The sequence below is a fragment of the Schistocerca nitens genome, chromosome 2, assembly GCF_023898315.1.
Source record: "Schistocerca nitens isolate TAMUIC-IGC-003100 chromosome 2, iqSchNite1.1, whole genome shotgun sequence".
Taxonomy (NCBI): Eukaryota; Metazoa; Arthropoda; class Insecta; order Orthoptera; family Acrididae; genus Schistocerca; species Schistocerca nitens.
Window position 1 is genome coordinate 75,702,354 of NC_064615.1, and position 18,657 is coordinate 75,721,010.

General features: G+C 43.2%; 1 protein-coding gene across 3 annotated transcripts in view; it reads left to right on the forward strand.

Annotated features, from left to right (window-relative positions):
* Window positions 1-280: 280 nt before the first annotated feature.
* LOC126235741 (leukocyte elastase inhibitor-like) overlaps window positions 281-18,657 on the forward strand; it is a 227,039-nt gene continuing 208,662 nt past the window's right edge. For 2 of the 3 annotated variants that reach the window (XM_049944524.1, XM_049944526.1), the window contains exon 1: window positions 281-399. The gene's annotated coding sequence lies outside the window, so the exon portion shown is untranslated. The remainder of the gene's footprint in view (window positions 400-18,657) is intronic. The other variant, XM_049944525.1, reaches the window with a different exon arrangement.

An 18,657-nucleotide genomic window follows, 5' to 3' on the forward strand; every position in this document is an offset into this window, starting at 1 on the left:
TGAAGAGGACGGCAGAAGACCAGACAGCCTGGAGAACTACCGTGTGAAAACCTGCCTTTTGGCAGAACACCGATGATGATGATGATACAGTTCGCAACCCTGCTTGAGGACACCGTTGGTGGAGCTCCGCCGACGTGCTGCACAGTTGCAGCCAGTGTCGGGACGCGACAGCGTAGCTGGTCTCCAGCCGCTCATCATCGCCGGCCTTGAGAGTCAACACAACTCGCGGCGGCAGGTGATGTCACGGCTTCCTCCGCCGCAAAAGGAACAGCGGGGCTCCCCCCACGTAAAATACCGAGGCAGGCCGCCGAGGGCCGCGCGTCAGTCGCGCGCTGGCCGCCGTCGAGACCGCTTCGTGAGCCTGCGCTCTTCCGACTTCACACTGTCTCCTTCACCGTAGTAAGTACCGCGAGTCGGCGCAGCGCTAGCAGCTCAGTGCGTCACAACGTGCCAACAATGACGTCAATAGGGCCAGTGGTCGTCATATTTACCGTTCGAAATTTTCACGTACAGCCACGTAGCACGCGGGGATCGTTAGCAGACACTGAGCAGCTTTCGCTGCAAGGTGGATCGCTGGAAGACACGAGCAGCTTGCCGGACAAATGATTAACGTGTTATTACGAGGGCAAGGTCGAGTGTTTCCAAGCCTTAAAGTGAGCGACGTTTATTTGTCGAAGTTATCGTGCCTTCTTCCGTCACAAGACCGGTTTGGTGCAGCCTTCCATGCTAGTCTTTCCTGTGCAAGCCTCTTCATCTCTTCGTAAAGCTGCAGCAACCTGCTTCAACTCGAACCTGCTTGCGCTAGTGAAGCCTCGCTCTCCCTCTACAGTTTTTACCCTTCGCAGTTCCGACCACAAACAAAGTGATGATTCCTTTGATGATTCACGCCGTATCTTATCAATCGATCTTTTCTTTTAGTCAAATAGTGCCGCGAATTCCTTTCTCCCCAGTTTCGATCCAGTACCCTTAACTAATTTATCGATCTAGTCATCTAATCTTCAGCAGTGTTCTGTAGAATCACATTTCCAAAGTTCTAGCCTCTTTTTGTCTACACTGCTTATCGTCCACGTTTCGTGTAATGTCTCTTTCTTCTTTCCAGTGTTTATATGACGGCAAAAAACACCTCTCTGGCTCTAGAAAAGTTATTAAAATCACAACCGATTTCACGCCAGTTTAGGCCCATTCTTAGGTGATCAAAACGGTGTGCGGACATTTGCCACGATTTTACCTGCTCGGAAGGGTTGGGTCCCTTGTCTCCCCCTCCTCCTCCTCCTCCTCATCGCTGTCGCGCAGTAAGGGTACTTGACTGAGTCTTTCCGCTGGTTTACTTAACATAGGAGCAGAATCTCTTTGGATTTTCTGCCACATTTTTAGAGAGACTTTCGTCGTGGAAACTATTAAATGCATCTCGCATTGAAATCCGCACCAAATTTCGAGCCTCAGTAATACTATTTCTTTGAACTTAAGCCACATATGGTCTTTACTTACATAGTTTGGAAGGATTGGAGACTGTCTCTTAGAAAGATGTCAACCGAATTTTTAGTTTTGGTGAATTTCTTTTTTACGGAATTGAGCCTCGCTCGACTGTGTGTTCACTAATCCCTGTATCCGTCGTGATGGTCAGGATTATTTGTGGCTAAGGGGTCAAGTGTGTTTTCGTAACTATTTACAATTTGAATGGCCTCGTGAACTAATTGTTCAAAAAAGTAAAAAAAAGTATTTAGAACAACTAGGCAAGTTGATTTCTATCTACATTAGGGTCTGAAAATGTATTTTTGTCAACATACGGAAGGTAGATTGAAGTCACTGCGAACTATAATTGTATGAGTAGCGTAACTATTTGTGATGAGACTCAAGTTTTCTTTGAACTGTTCAGCAACTGTTTCATCTAAGGCCGGGGGTCGGTAAAAGGAGCCAGTTATTAATTTATTCCGGTTGTCGAATAGAACCTCTGCCCATACTAAGCCGGCATCAGTGGCTGTGCGGTTCTAGACACTGCAGTCCGGAACCGCGGGACTGTTACGGTCGCAGGTTCGAATCCTGCCTCGGGCATGGATGTGTGTGATGTCCTTAGGTTAGTTAGGTTTAAGCAGTTCTAAGTTCTAGGGGACAGATGACCTAAGATGTTAAGTCCCATAGTGCTCAGAGCCATTTGAACCAACCCATACTAAGTAACAGGAACTATTTGCTTCAATGTCGCTTGTGAGCTGAAACACACATGACATTATTTTTCCTTAAGTTGTGCGTCTTGTTTCTGTTTTAGTGCAGATCACTACAATTACGGCTTTTCCTTCCAAAACCTAGGATGCTTTCTCTGTGACCCTGTAAATACCAGAGCTATACAATGTAGAACAGCAACGTACGTTACAAGCATAGCATTCTGTATTACTTCATTTCCTTATTTCTAACATTTTAAAATTGTACGTCGACTTTAGATGACATGTCAATCATAGATTTTCTTATCTCTATTTAGTGAACATATTTTCAGTCATGTTTTGAACATTGTCCCTCTACACATTATTAACTAATGTTTCGCCGCAAGGGATATCGGATTTTAGAGAGTAAATTAATATGGAGTATGTCGTTCTTCTTTTCAAACATTCCCATTCCCATTTCTTCTTTCCTTATTGTCTTTTGGGCATGCAGTTGTAATTAAAGTAGGGACAAATACAGTGATAAAAAAGAAATGATTAGTGTACATTCGCATTCTCTTTACATCGTTCCTTTCTTGTTGCTCCCATGCCGACGCACTGTTTCTATCGCAATCGGTAAACGTGAAGGAAGCTACCCTACAGACAGAGGAACCTATATTTATACTTGGTAGAAGTAATTACATACTGACATAATCGTCGGTATTGCTTTCGTTTCCGAAAAGTTATAAATATTTCGATTTCGGAAAAGAAGCTCTGTATTTGGCCAAGACGTCGAAAAAGAAGGTCCCATACGTACTGGCTGTATCGAGTAAGATGTGGAGACGGCGGTTTGAAAGCGGACAGAAGTAGTACAAGGAAGGGCGTCCCTTACCTGAGGGATCGCTACCTGGCGAAGGGGCGAGTGTGGCAAATGTCCGGCGTGGTAAATGTCCGGCGTGGCAAATGTCCGGCATTCATCTAAACAGGGATTAGAAAGGAAGTATTTTACGGGTTTTCTTTTTACACTGGCGTTGCAAATACTTCTACATGGAGTAGAATAGTTCTGCACACTGCGTTTACAACGTTATATTACGCCTCATTGAAGCCTTTCTCGCCATTGGTAAATTAAAACTCGCTAGAAGCGTTTGTCAAAGGGTGTATCCCTAAAACAAAATCCAGCGAGTGTTTGGTGCAGAGAGAATAAAATAAGCTATTGAAAGCGAGTGAAAACGTACTTAAGCACCAACAAAATTGCACCGTAATATCATCTGGGGACGGTGCGGGCATGGCCATATGGAACATTGAACTAGCTAGAGCCCTATACGAGCAGCCATGAGGAAAACTGCATTGGCCGTGGTATCCGAAAACTCAGCGCTAGAGAAAATTAGGCTAGCGCGCCGAAAGGCTATGCGTGAAAGAGGGGGAGATGCTGTACATACTTGTTCCATAAATTACACTTTAAATCCGCAGTTGATATAGAAAAAGGACGATGCATGGATATAAAACTATATGGTAAATCTCCTATGATGCGAACTACTAATATTTTTAATGGATATTGTTCCACACAATGTGAGAACCGATGGAAAATTTTTTACCCAGTGTTGGGCCTCTTGGCCTCTTAGGGAGTCGTCGAGAAGTTTTATTGCCATCTTTCCAGTGGTCGACCTAGCGATCATACAGCGTTGCGGTGTTAGTGTAGCATGGATTTTGGGATCCTCTTAGAGCTCATTCGTTGTACATCTTGTCTCCAGTCATTTCGATAGTTCCGTGTATAAAGTGTGATGGATGAAATTCCTTTAACACATCTACATCCCGTTTGATGTCACCAGCTGTTCGTCTCAAGAATTTTGATTTCACAGGCTGTTAGACTTATCGCGCCTTTTGCCTTCATTGTCCACGTTTCGCTACCACAGCACAGCGCAGGGCTTGCTAACGTTTTACAAAGGCGTATTCTGGAGTGCTTTTGAACTACGGAAGGTTTTTAATATGTTAGTAATGGCTCCCATTGCTTTTGTATAACTAGTGGCTTTTTCGGCTAGGTCCCTGTCTTCCAGAAAGGATAATATTCACTCGTTCTAGAATTTTATTTTTCCAACATTTCGTACTTTGTGTTGGGTATTTTTCACAAAATGCCATAATTTGTTTTTCCGGTGTTGATGTCCATGCTGTATTTCACAGATATAATCTGACAACTGTGTACAGGGAGCAGCAAGTCATCCTCTGAAGATGCTACAAAAGCTGAATAAGCTGCAAAAATCAAAGTGTTTCTTTTCATTCGTGAAGCCGTGCTGCATTTGTCTCCACTCTTGGAGTCAAGAGTCAAAGGATGTCCATTATTGCGAACTCTGTGTTTGTCCCAACAATTCGTGCGTGCTTCGTTTTCCGACTGACACAGCACCTTTGTAGACACCTGCAATTTTCTTTATGAAAGATTTTGATTCAAATTTTGTTTTTGCAGTCCAGCCCTATATTTTTATCTAGCTGCGTAAAATGACTTGCACCGTATCCTATTCTCCGAATACTGTTTTGTCTTTTTTGCGAAATAATTAACAAAATGAATCACGTTTATTTCCTGGAGAACGATGGCCATAGCATTCCCAGAGAATGACATCGACTTCGCCATTTTTTGGTTCAGGCTCACCTGCTTCTATTAATTTCTTTGATTGATGTTTCGTTTCTGAAGTGGTGAAGAACATCTCATCCACAGTAACAAATCGTTACACAAAATAATTTGGAGTCCCTGCGAATATATTTGGGAAATTCATTTGTGCATTTCCTTGTGGTAAGCATCCAAAAAATGGGGCATTCATTTTGCTGAAAACTTTCTTGTAGTCAATCCCTCAAGTAAAATATAGCGTATTCCATGCGGGTACCTTCTGCGTTGTACTGTATTATACACGTTTAATTGCCGATCGTCTCTTACCATATTCTGATCTGTCTCTTGAGTTCTCATCTCAAGTTGCCATTTTGGTACGTCTGTCATGCGGATCATCTTCAAGAGACGTACCACTCCGTTCGAGTTGAAATTATAGGGTCAGACTCTCTATAAACGTTTCCACTCTTGAATGATTTTATTCATAAAAATAATAAACGGTAGTGAAAAAAAGCTGCAGCCCGGTGGTACCCCAGTATGGTTCTAACATACTCTGACTATTTGCCATGTTTCTTGACACAGATTAAATTTGTTCAGTAATTTTTGTACGTATTTTCGATAAATTGCCGGAGTATATGATCACCTGCCAGAATCTGTAATAATTTATTTCAGAATCTGTAATAATTTACTTTTGTCGACTTTATCAGAAGCGTTTTCTGAAGCCGACCAAGGCAATATGTGTTTCTAGATTAAATTCTCTGCGTTGTTCTGTTAGTAGTTTCAATGAAAAATAGCCATCACAGCATGATTTTCCTTTGCAAAGGGCGTTTTGTTCCACACCCATTTTTGATGGTGTTGTCGAGTTCAGTAAGCTTATTCCTCGGTAGTTATCACGAGTTTTCAGTCTCCTTTTTTGAAGGTAGTAATCACAATTGATTTAACCCAGCTCCCAGGTATATTATCCCTGAACAGATAATTTTTCAGAAGTGTCTATAAACGGCTTGCTTGCGCAATTTTAAACTGCTCTAGATCGATTTAATCTTGTCCTGGGGCTTTGTTATTTTTTGTTTTATGTTTCCTTAGGTTCACATTTACAGGTGGTTTCTGTTGTACAGTTCCCCGAGAGCTGGACTGTAAGAGGCACTGATGTTTGAGACCATGTAATGTTTAACTCCAGATAGCTTCGAAAAAGATTTCTCAGCTTGTAAATTTGTATTCTGTGTCAGCAATTTTCTCTTTCTCAGAAATGATTTTCATGCTGCAGGCAGTCTGCGCTTTGTATCCTCTCTACTGCACCTATCAGCAATTACATTGCTCCCAAAAAGCTTTCTATATAACACTTTCAGTGTCTGATGTCCCAATCTTAATCCCCTCAATACCGCCTGACTTAATTTAAGTACACTCCATTGCACGTACTCTACTTTTATTGTTGTTCATCTTATAACCTCTTTCCAAGGCACTATCAGTTACTTTCAAGTAAATTTCACAGTCTACAATTACAAAGGCATCCATTCACTTCAAAGTTTTTTAACGTCATAGTTATTATTAAGTCCCCCTGAACGTTAGTACCATTTCAAGTTTCTCTTTAGTATCCCAAATTGCTCGCTTATCTTGGGGGATAGGCTATAAGCCTGACTCACACTCCCTTCTCAGCTACCACTTCCCTTTCAACTCCTTCAACTCTTCAACCCCGTCTCACACTCTCTTCTCAGCTTTCGCTTTCCATTCATGTCCTTCAGTCCTTATAAGTGCCGCCTGGTTCCTGTACAAGCCGTAGATAGCCTTTCGCTCCCTCTATCGTTGCTACTTTTAGAATTTTAAAATGTATTCCAGTAGAAATTGTCTAAACCTTTTTCTAAATCTACAGTAGTTACAAACATACGTTTGCGTTTCCATAACCTATTGTCGAAGAAAAGTCGTACGGTCAATATAGCCCCGTGTGTTCCTGTATATCTCTGGAACCACACTGATTCTTCCCAAGCTCAACTTTCACCATTTCCATTCATCCATAAATGATTCGTGTTACTACTTTACTTGTTAAACTGATGGACTTTACTTGTTAAACTGATGGTTCGGAAGTACTCACACCTGTCAGTATCTGCCTGTAGAATTGGAATGATTATAGTATTCCTGAAGTTTGAGAGGGTTTCGCCTGGTCATGTTCAAATGGTTCAAATGGCTCTGAGCACTATGAGACTTAACATCTGTGGTCATCAGTCCCCTAGAACTTAGAACTACTTAAACCTAACTAACCTAAGGACATCACACACATCCATGCCCGAGGCAGGATTCGAACCTGCGACCGTAGCAGTCGCGCGGTTCCGGACTGAGCGCCTAGAACCGCTAGACCACCGCGGCCGGCTGCCTGGTCATGTACCTCACATATTAAATGGAAAGGTTTCAGCATGTCTGTATTTCCCAAAGTCGCCAATTATTCTGAGGGACTATCGTCTAATATAGGTGCGTTTGTTTCGACTAGGCCTTTCAGTACTCTGTCAAATTTTTTTATGTCGAAGAGCTTTTTTCCTACGTTTTCCGATTAGTAGAATCGGCTCTAAATGTGTGACTCTTTGAAGTTCTGTGAAATTCCCATCTATGGCCTCAGTAACCATTTGACTCAAAACATTTGTCAACGACACCTACAGACGTATCTGCATGTTGTAAATAAAAGTCAAAGGATGTCCATTATTGCGAACTCAGTGTTTGTCCCAACAATTTGTGCGTGCTGTTTTCCGACTGACACAACACCTTTGTAGACACCTTCAATTTTTTTTATGAAAGATTTTGATTCAAATTTTGTTTTTGCAGTCCAGCCCTATATTTTTATCTAGCTGCGTAAAATGACTTGCACAGTATCCTATTCTCCGGATACTGTTTTGTCTTTTTTGCGAAATAATTAACAAAATGAATCACGTTTATTTCCTGGAGAACGATGGCCATAGCATTCCCAGAGAATGAAATCGACTTCGCCATTTTTTGGTTCAGGCTCACCTGCTTCGATTAATTTCTTTGATTGATGTTTCGTCTCTGAAGTGGTGAAGAACATCTCATCCACAGTAACAAATTGTTACACAAAATAATTTGGAGTCCCTGCGAATATATTTGGGAAATTCATTTGTGCATTTCCTTGTGGTAAGCATCCAAAAAATGTGGCATTCATTTTGCTGAAAACTTTCTTGTAGTCAATCCCTCAAGTAAAATATAGCGTATTCCATGCGGGTACCTTCTGCGTTGTACTGTATTGTATACGTTTAATTGCCGATCGTCTCTTACCATATTCTGATCTGTCTCTTGAGTTCTCATCTCCAGTTGCCATTTTGGTACGTCTGTCATGCGGATCATCTTCAAGAGACGTACCACTCCGTTCGAGTTGAAATTATAGGGTCAGACTCTCTATAAACGTTTCCTATCTGTAAAGAAAATTCCAGTGGTTGTAAATCGTCCAAAATAAAGAATTCTGTAACGATACGGTATAAGTGTTCAACTATTTGCATGAAGTGCACACACCTCTACTACTTGCAAAAGTCGTTTGAACAAAAGTATTTGGTAATTAAAGCTGACGCGACTTACGGTAGTACGAAACGCGTAGCAAAAATAAAAATTTATTGAAATCAACGCCTTGTCAATGATAGACTGAGATCCGTTCACCATGCATTCGTTCAGCTATAAACCGCTTCCAGTAACATTTACATACGCCATTAATATCACTAGCGAAGCAGCTCTTCATCAGACTGTGTGCATCCGTACGAAGGAAGGTTGGATGTTTCGCATCTAGGGTCGGATTTAGGTATGTGGAGGTGTCGGATGCAGCAAAAATTCTATGACTCACAAAAAAGGGGCTTACATGAGCATATGCTAGTCATATTTTGAATGAAGCTAAATTATCACCTCCAATCAAATCTAAATATGATAAATTTAGTTAATTTCTATCCTGTGCCTGTCGCAACTTAGAGCAGGGTCTGCATTTTGGTACATTACCGTCCATCTTGTGCGATCTTTGGCTTCTGCACTGGTAACGTCTTGAGTGGTCATGTCATTCCATAGTGTTCCAAGCCTCTACAGATATAATAAATTCTAGTGTAATAATAATTGCATAGTAAAGAAATAGTAGTTAAACATAAATGCATAGGGTTGCCGAATCCGTCAAGTCCACTTTTTATTAAACTTGAATCCTTAGGTTCTATCTGCAGTTTATTTACACTACTGGCCATTAAAATTGCTACACCAAGAAGAAATGCAGATGATAAACGGGTATTCATTGGACAAGTATATTATAATATCACGCAATTTGGATGCATAGATCCTGAGAAATCAGTACCCAGAACAACCACCTCTGGCCGTAATAACGGCATTGATACGCCTGGGCATTGACGCAGAGCTTGGATGGCATGAATAGGTACAGCTGCGCATGCAGTTTCAACACGATACCACAGTTCATCAAGAGTAGTGACTGGCTTATTGTGACGAGCCAGTTGCTCGGCCACCATTGACCAGACATTTTCTGTTGGTGAGAGATCTGGAGACTGTGCTGGCCAGGGCAGCAGTCGAACATTTTCTGTATCAGAAAGGCCCGTACAGGACATGCAACATGCGGTCGTGCATTATCCTGCTGAAATGCAGGGTTTCACAGGGATCGAATGAAGGGTAGAGCCACGGGTCGTAACACATCTGAAATGTAGCGTCCACTGTTCAAAGCGCCGTCAATGCGAACAAGAGGTGACCGAGACGTGTAACCAATGGCACCCCATACCATCACGCCGAGTGATACGCCAGTATGGCGATGACGAATACACGCTTCCAATGTGCGTTCACCGCTATGTCGCCAAACACGGATGCGACCATCATGATGCTGTAAACAGAACCTGGATTCATCCGAAAAATTTATGTTTTGCCATTCGTGCACCCAGGTTCGTCGTTGAGTACACCATCGCAGGCGCTCCTGTCTGTGATGCAGCGTCAAGGGTAACCGCAGCCATGGTCTCCGAGCTGATAGTCCATGCTGCTGCAAACTTCGTCCAACTGTTCGTGCAGATGGTTGTTGTCTTGCAAACGTCCCCATCTGATGACTTAGGGATCGAGACGTGGCTGCACGATCCGTTACAGCCATGCGGATAAGATGCCTGTCATCTCGACTGCTAGTGATACGAGGCCGTTGGGATCCAGCACGGCGTTCCGTATTACCCTCCTGAACCCACCGATTCGATATTCTGCCAAAAGTCATTGGATCTCGACCAACGCTAGCAGCAATGTCGCGATACGATAAACCGCAATCGCGATTGGCTACAATCCGACCTCTATCAAAGTCGGAAACGTGATGGTATGCATTTATCCTCCTTACACGAGGCATCACAACAACGTTTCACCAGGCAACGCCGGTCAACTGCTGTTTGTTTACGAGAAATCGGTTAGAAACTTTCCTCATGTCAGCAAGTTGTAGGTGTCGCCACCGGTGCCAACCTTGTGTGAATGCTCTAAAAAGTTAATCATTTGCATATCACAGCATCTTCTTCCTGTCGGTTGAATTTCGCGTCTGTAGCACGTTATCTTCGTGGTGTAGCAATTTTAATGGCCAGTAGTGTAGTATACCTTTTTTGTAACAAAAGAACTATAACTAAACTTATTTTCCCCCGTGCGGGGGAAGCAAAAAGTAAGGTGAAAATCCAATATTTATTTCATCCTGAAGTACTGTTGCCAAAATCTAAGTTATCGAAACATGCGTCACTGCAACTGGAACCTTTGTAAACCAACAATTTATGAAAATGTTTGTTTAGTTCGTAGCTTGTGCCGGTAGTCCAGCAGACCAGCGATCTGCCTCTGTTTGCCTAGTTTGTATACAACGTTTAGTGTAGTAGGTTTTTTTTCGTTCTTATTTGAAAAGCTGAACAGCAGCTTCCTATCTGCGTTGAATAGTTTTTCCCCTAAATGTTCGCGTATTTTGCGAGAGTTGACGTGTTGATTTCACGGTCCATTGCTGTAGTCTTTGGCATGAGCAGTAACAATCAGCAACGCCAGCGACATTTCTTAGTTTGTGTTACGTGCCTGGTTTCTAGTTATTTCATGTCGTGCTTCTTCTTCGAAGTGACGTGTATCTGCCTATGTTAAGTAGGTAGCGCTTTTCATTTGTCTGTTTGCGTATTTTGCAAATTTTAGAGTAACGTCATCTGGTTTTGTAATGTATTTTCACGACGCCAAAGCGCCACGGCCGCCGACTCAATTTGAGTTAGTGGCCGTTGTAAACAGTGAGTACTGTAGCGTTCTTGTGTTTAAAAAGCGAGTCACAGCTAGGAGTAGCGCAGCAGCAGAACTTAATAGCCGCTGGTGATTGCATAGGTTAGGACTGCAACTGCTGTGTACGGAACGAGGAGGAATAAGAATTTTTTTTTTTTTTTCGTATCAGTCTGCTTACTGGTTTGGTGTGACCCGCCACGAATTCCTCTCCTGCGTCAACCTCGTCATCTCAGAATAGCACTTAACACCAAACGTCCTCAATTATTTGTTAGATGTATTCCATTCTGTCTGCCTCCACAGTTTTTACCGTCTACAGCACCCTCTAGTACTATGAAAGTTATTCCCTAATGTCTTAACAAATGTCCTTTCATCCTGTCCCTTCTTCTTGTCAATGTTTTCTGCATGTTCCTGTACTCGCCGATTGTGTGTAGAATCACCTCGTACCTCACCTTACCAGCCCATGTAATTTTCAACAGTCTTCTGTAACACCACGTCTCAGACGCTTCGATTCTCTTCTATTCAGGTTTTCCCACAGCCTATGTTTGTTACTAGTAGACCTCTTATCGCTAGGAATGGCTTCTTGGCCTGTGTCTAGTCTGCTTTTAATGTCCTCCTTCTTCGTCCATCTTGTGTTACTTTCCTTCCAGTGTTGCAGGATTCTTCCCTATTTGATATTAAATTTATCGCTAATCTCATTCCTGGCACTCCACAAAACTTTCATCTTTCTTCAGTTCACTCTCAGCCCATACTGTGTGCTTTCATTTTATTCAAAGGATCGTGCAGTTCTTCCTCCCTTTCACTGAGGATAGCAATGTTGATGTTGATACCCCTCCACTCTGAATTTTAACCTCAGTCCAGAACGTAACTTTTATTTCCTCACTGCTTCTTGGATGTATAGATCTAACAGTAGGGGCGAGAGACTCAAGCCCTGTCTTATAACCTTTTTAACCCTAGGACGCCCAAGCACAATACTGTTTTGATTTACTTAGATTGTTGTACTTGGATGCCTAACCGGGGGGGGGGGGGGGGGGGGTTCGGCGAGACCACAGATATTAAAGTATTAAATAAGTTTACTGACGAAAAATTACAACTTTCAAAATGGTTTACGTATTTTAACTAAGGCATCGGTTTATAAATGTAGTTAATTGTTATAAATATTGGATTGAGTGAATAAAAAATTGACATATTACAATACAAAATACAGATGTGTTCATATACAATAGACTACTCTGAGTCCTCAACTTCAAGGCAAGAGACACACTTCACAATTTTTTCTGAATGTGTGTACACACATGTTTATGACACTGTCCACAATACTGTTTTGGTTTAATTAGATTGTTGTACTTCTGCTTCTTTGTTTTAGCTTTTCTTACACAAATATGGCACCGACCTTTCCCTGCAGGAGACTGACGTGCTTCTGTTGTCACTTCTTTGATTTTCTTTTGTAGAATAGTCTCCATTGATTGAACAATTTGGTTAGATAACCCTCTTGCACTGGCACTTCTTTCTTCTACCTGCAATTTCACTAGTTCTATCCCAGCTTGCAGAAGATAAAGTTTCCGTTTGTTGTGTTTCTTTTCATTCCATCTTGGATGTTGCTGCATGAATATGGTGGTTGCATTGATAGCATAAGGTGTACATACGCGCCATTTGATCAATGGTATCAATTCCACCTTTATTGGAATTATAATATGCATTTATCTCGGTTTTATTCTTCTCTCCTCCAACAGTGCCTTTATCTTGGTGCATTGTTGACAACATCAGTAAGTTTTTACTTGGTTTCGTTTTTCCTGTGTAGGACACCAATGTTACTGGAGGCCTACGTGTTGGGAACTGCACTAACTCACTGCAAGTTTACAAGATAAATAACAGCTGACTGACATCAACGATCATTTCCTCTGAAAGTAAACCGATTGTTGTGAATATCAAGAATATCAACCAACAAGAAACTAAATTGCATTGTTGTAGAGATGAGAAATACGAAATCCTACTAAGGGAAATTTTCTATAGCATGGAAGCCTAAGGGGGGGGGGGGGGGTTTGTTGGACCCATAATAAGTTTATTTATTTTTTCTTTCAAAGCAGGAATTTTCTATAAAATATATTGACACTAACGTTTCATAAAATAGCCAACAAACAATTACTCAAAGGGAATATGTAGTATGAAAGTTACTTGGGCAAAAGCAGGGGACATAAAAAAATTGTGGGTTCAACGAACCTCCCCTTTAGGCGTCCTAGGGTTAATCCGAACACTTCGTTCTTGATCTTCTATTCTCATTTTTACTTCGTGATTCTAGTACATCTTCTATATTATCTATCTGTTTCTATAGCTTCCACCTATTTTCCAGAGAATTTTGAACATCTGGTTCTTGAAGTTTTCCCGGTGTGCTGTATTTTCTATGAGGATTCGGGACTGCAGCTGGATCATGTTGACTTCTTGCCACAATATTTCGGCTGGAAACCGTCCAGCCATTTTCTGCCATAGGAAGGGCCGCACTACGAAAGCTACGAGAAGGTCTTCTCACGGTGGTCTTTACCATCGGATAAGGGAAACGTCACCATGTTCTTGCCACGTGAGGTTTATGAACAGAAGATTTATAACTTGCTGAGTGAACCAATGTATCGGAAGATTGACAAAGACCCCACAGGGAAAGTGGAAAGGAAAACTTCAGCGCTGCTGAATTCTTCTTCTGTTCCGCAAGAAGTGGCCAAGAGATTAAGACCTCATAGTTCTGTGTCAGCCAGGTCATATGGTCTCCCGAAGATACATAAAGAAGAGGTAGCGTTACGGCCGATCGTCAGTGATACTGAGGCCCCCCACCTACGATCTGACGATACATCTCGACGACACTCTACTGAGACCTTTTGTGGGGAATTGATGACTTTATCAAAAGATTGACGTCACTTCAACTCAGTGAAACTGATTTACTAGTGAGCTTTGATGTTATCTCACTTTTTACTAAGGTTCCTCTTATGGACTCTTTGTCACGCATCAGCAGTAAGTTCACGGCCGATATAACAGCACTTTTTCGTCATGTCCTTTCCTCAACTTACTTTTTATTTAGCAACGAATATTTTGAGCAGACAGTGTGTGTTGGCTATGAGAAGTCCTCTATCCTCTCTGGTAGCAAACTTTTTTATGGAAGACTTTGAGGAAAGGGCACTTGATTCGGCAGAAGTTAAACCGAGAGTCTTCTGGCGACTGTATATTCTATGAGGATTCGGGTTTGCAGCTGGATCATATTGACGTCGTGCCACATTACACTTTTGTAATGAGGCCCCCTGATGAAGACCTGTCACGCTTCTTCCAACATCTGAATTCAATCCACTAAAATATACGGTTTACAGTGGAACAGGGAAGGATGGTTACTTATCGTTTTTTTTTTCACGTCTTGGTTACTAGGAGAGTGAATGGGTCATTAGGGCATTCTATCTACCGTAATCCCACACATACTGACCTTTATCTGCAAGTGACGAGCTGCCATCACCCTCCACAAACTACTGGCATCCTTAGAAGGTTGGTGCACCGCCCTCCTGTTGTTTCTGATGGAGACAGCCTTACAAAGGTGCTAGAACATCTGCAGTCAGTGTTCAACAATAACGGTTACTCTCCACATCAGATTAGTGCCGCGCTAAGGAGGAAGAAACGTGAGCACCCACAACATGAAGAAGACAAGGAGCTGTTTAGTGAAGGTTGGTGCCCAACTCGGTTCGGTAAAGGACGATCTGAGTCTGCCGAAGGCAGGGATTTGCCAAGTTCCGTACCGGTGTGGCAAAAGGTAAGGCGATATGCGCAGTCCATGGAGGGTGTGGTGAGCGAGAGCGCCACGCTCATGCCTCTGCCGCATGTGGGCGGGGGTGGGCTGCCAGTCCGCTGAGCATTTTGTCACCACAGGATGCTCTATGGATTATTCTGCCACAAAAATTTGGCCCGGCGAGATATTTTTGGGATTCAGTAATTAAAGAATCTGTGAAAAAACGTCTATCGCAAAATTTTATAACTCGTGACGACGGCTTTCAACTGGACAAGGCTTGGGACCCTGTGATCTCTCTAATTTCTTGTGAGAGAAAGCTTTTTATTCATAATGACACATCTGGCGACATCTGACTTTTGTTTTTAGCGCATTCCGACAGAGGGCGGACATGTAGTTTCACCTTTACCATGCGCCTGCGCGCCACAGATGGAACTGTATTTGGAGAGGGCGCGGATTTCGATAGAGGACGCTCCTGTGACGGCCGCCAATGCGCATGCGTTTCCGCGCCAATTTTTGCTATAGAGCCGACATAGTGAACTAGCAGTCTCCAAGTGTTTTTCGATCATATCGAAGTGTTCTTACCGAAGCGTACGTCATTAGTTATCGTGTTTTTCGGGTGCTCGCGGACGTAATGCATCTACGCAATTGTGTTTTTCACGGACGCGTCGGCGGACGTGTGAAGGCGACTGCAGGCTGCTATCGGTTCCCCATCTGATGACGACATGGCTCACGCGTCGGACACTTCACTGGGCGACAATGTACCGCAACTACAGCATGACACCGCGAAAGAAAGCCTAAAGGCCACGTCTGTACCAGACACAAAGGCTAAATATCGGGAGGAGAAGTACGAACAACACCGACGTCATCGCAAAGAAGCTTTAGAAGAAATACGTCGTATCAAACAACTGCTTCAGGAGGATACAGAGGATGATTCTGAGGAAATATCGTCCACTCACTCTAACCACGGAGCGACAGCAACGTGTCCTCACAGGACAATCAGTCCAGATGGGACTCTATGGAATGCTGCAGACACTGTGACTAACGACGGGTTTCAACCAATTCACTGCAGGAAGGCCCTTCGCCATAGTGCTGCTCAGGCATTGGAACGAGCTGCGAAACCGAACCTTGTCACTACAGACAGACCACCGACCTGCCACTCCCACCTCTGTAGGTCCCAAATGCGCCGAAGATAGCACCCATAGTGATTTACAACTGTACCAGCCATGTTAAGCTATGCTGCGACCTTAAGGAACAGATTTCTCGTGCTTTACGAGCTGCGTATTCGGGAGATGGTGTAAAATTCTGTTTTGACATCCTCAAGGATTACCAGAAGGTGTTCACTTTTGCAAGAATCGACAGTTACCATTTAACACGTACCAGCATGTCACCAGCAGGGATATGAATGTGGTGGTCAAAGATTTGCTACTTTCAGTTACTGTGGAGGAAGTGAGTAACAAGTCTTTACCATGAAGGATGTACCGAGTGATCAAAAAGTCAGTATAAATTTGAAAACTTAATAAACCACGGAATAATGTAGATAGAGAGGTAAAAATTGACACACATGCTTGGAATGACATGGGGTTTTATTAGAACAAAAAAAAAAAAAAAAAAACAGCAAAGTAATGCTAGACGCGTGAAAGATCTCTTGTGCTCGTCGTTTGGTGATGATCGTGTGCTTAGCCGCCACTTTCGTCATGCTTGGCCTGCCAGGTTCCCAGACCTCAGTCCGTGCGATTATTGGCTTTGGGGTTACCTGAAGTCGCAAGTGTATTGTGATCGACCGACATTTCTAGGGATGCTGAAAGACAACATCCGACGCCAATGCCTCACCATAACTCCGGACATGCTTTACAGTGCTGTTCACAACATTATTCCTCGACTACAGCTATTGTTGAGGAATGATGGTGAACGTATTGAGCATTTCCTGTAAAGAACATCATCGTTGCTTTGTCTTACTTTGTTATGGTAATTATTGCTATTCTGATCAGATGAAGCGCCATCTGTCGGACATTTTGTGAACGTTTGTATTTTTTTGGTTCTAATAAAACCCCATGTCATTCAAAGCATGTGTGTCAATTTGTACCTCTCTATCTACATTATTCCGTGATTTATTCAGTTTTGAAATTTATACTAACTTTTTGATCACCCGCTACATCTACATCTACATTTATACCCAGCAAGCCACCCAACAGTGTGTGGCGGAGGGCACTTTACGTGCCACTGTCATTACCTCCCTTTCCTGTCCCAGTCGCGTATGGTTCGCGGGAAGAACGACTGCCGGAAAGCCTCCGTGCGCACTCGAATGTCTCTAATTTTACATTCGTGATCTCCTCGGGAGGTATAAGTAGCGGGAAGCAATGTATTCGATACCTCATCCAGAAAAGCGCCCTCTCGAAACCTGGACAGCAAGCTACACCGCGATCCAGAGCGCCTTCTTGCAGAGAGTGCCACTTGAGTTTGCTAAACATCTACATAACGCTATCACGCTTACCAAATAACCCTGTGACGAAACGCGCCGCTCTTCTTTGGATCTTCTCTATCTCTTCCGTCAACCCGACCTGGTACAGATCCCAATTCAAGCATAAGAAGCAGGGAAAGCTCCACCCATGACCTGTGTATGCTGTGATACTACCAAAGGGGGATACATCTGATACTGTCTATGGAGTTCGCTTTGTGCTGTCAATGGGATTGTGGGTGTAGGAATACGGCTCTTGCAACGAACCAACCCAGTATAAATGTTTTCAAGTTGATCACCCACATCTAATTATCGTTGCCTACCGGCACGCTGTGTTAAATGTGGCATCAGGCAGCCCAGTACTGAATGCATACTGCCTCCAGGCTCACCTCCTAAATGCCAGTGCCCGCATGTAACTTCTTGGAAGGGTTGTAGCGAATTTCAGAAAGCTCTAAAGAAGTTCTGGGCAAAAGTGGGTACTGGCCGTAGGGCTGTTCTCGTACGCCTTAAAAACATGTTTGAGTTATTCCTCATTGCTGAAAGTACATTTGTGCCACAGCTGCCTCATCTCGACGTGCCATTGGTCCTGAAAGGTCCGCAGAGGGCGTGTTTGACGGTCATTGAGAACTCAAATGGTTTGTGGGTAATGGAGCCCTTTAGGGACATTTATACACAGGTCGGGAAGGACGGCCATTGTCCATTTGTTTACTTGTCTTCTGGGGAAAGGGGGGGGGGGGGGTAGCGTAGAAATTGAGTAGGCAGCTCTGCCGACGGCTGAAAGTACATTTGTGCCACAGCTGCCTCATCTCGACATGCTGTTGGTCCTGAAAGGTCCGCAGAGGATGTGTTTGATGGTCATTGAGAACTCAAATGGTTTGTGGGTAATGGAGCCCTTTAGGAACATTTATACACAGGTCGGGAAGGACGGCCATTGTCCACTTGTTTACTTGCCTTCCGGGGGAGGGGGGGGGGGGGGGTAGCGTAGGAATTCAGTAGGCAGCTCTGCCGACGGCTACAGAGGACATTCGGTGCAGCGCTGAAAATCATGGCACATGTCTGCACGAAAGTCAGCTGCCGCCTGGGTTCAGAGGCCGTCCTCGGTTCTCACACTTATCGTTAGTGACAGCTTGTACCGAAAAAAGAATAACCATTGGCATTTCGGGTCGGGTCATTTAACGTCGCTCGCATGACACTTCGGAGACTCCATATTCGATTTCATCGCGTTCTCTTGTTTCTGTATTATTACTTGCTTGTTATGACCGTATGCCGTTTCAAGTCAATGGCGCACCGAAAATTACAAACGTCATTCATGTTACGCTTTATTATAATTAAATGCCTTTACAAGATCCTACATAAACAAAATGACAAGATACTACATCTTGGTGTTGCGGCTAGAAACGCGTCGTTGTGGTGCGGGAGGGATTAGGTTCGTGTCCTGCTGCAAGCTAATACTTTTCCTTCTTCGCGTTTGTAACAGATCCTGGTTCTTTCTTAT